The sequence below is a fragment of the Priapulus caudatus genome, unplaced genomic scaffold, assembly GCF_000485595.1.
Source record: "Priapulus caudatus unplaced genomic scaffold, Priapulus_caudatus-5.0.1 Scaffold150, whole genome shotgun sequence".
In the NCBI taxonomy this organism is placed as follows: Eukaryota; Metazoa; Priapulida; class Priapulimorpha; order Priapulimorphida; family Priapulidae; genus Priapulus; species Priapulus caudatus.
Window position 1 is genome coordinate 270,147 of NW_014577211.1, and position 906 is coordinate 271,052.

Genomic DNA, 906 nt, shown 5'->3' on the forward strand with positions numbered 1-906 from the left:
TTTGGGCTTGTACTGCAAGGACTTATACCACGCATGTAAATGAAGGGTATATAAAGGTGTTTATTGTCTATTGAACATTGTTTTTAGATGTATTTGGCATTTGTTAATTTTTGTGTGATTAGAAATGCATTACATGGCATTTTGAAAACAGTTACATAGAGCTAAGGTTATGAAAATTGTCAAACGAAAATGGCGACCAAGATGGCCACGTATGCAATATTGGATTTTTGGTAGAGCCAAAATATGTTGGTTGCATAGAATATGAAGATAATATAGGCTTCCAAGAAAATGTACATGTTTTGCTTTGTCTAACACCCGCATTAATGAAAGACATATAGTTCAAAAATCTATTGGTGCCAGGGTAAATTTTCGTGGAAATTTTGAGGCACAATATTTCTGGGCCCCAAAAAGGGTTAACGTAAGGTATAGGAGGAAATCGGAATTGCAACGCAACAATCTCAACGGCTCGACCTACGCTCTTAATATTCAATGTATAGTGGTGATGGGGAGAGAAAACGCCATCACCATTGCGAAAATATTGGAAGTCATCAGTCAAAAAGGGGCAGTGGGGGAAAGGTCAGATATCAGATACATTTTCTGAGGACAGTGGTCCTAACATAGTTAAACATGGATTCTGTTCCGACTGGTTATCACCCACGGAAGGGCGATTCCTATCTTTGATTATTGATAACACTTGCACCGCCATCTCACGGCAACTGCTTTTGCTAATTAGATGCCAACCTCGCACCCACCCCGTGGTCTGCTACCCTCCCCCACGACCACAATACGCTGCGCGGCTCGAAGGGACGCATATCCATATAACATGTTAATATACGAAGTCATTAAAGTTTACACAACAGCTGTATCTTTATTTACGTACTACGGTATAACAAAGCCTAGCTAGCA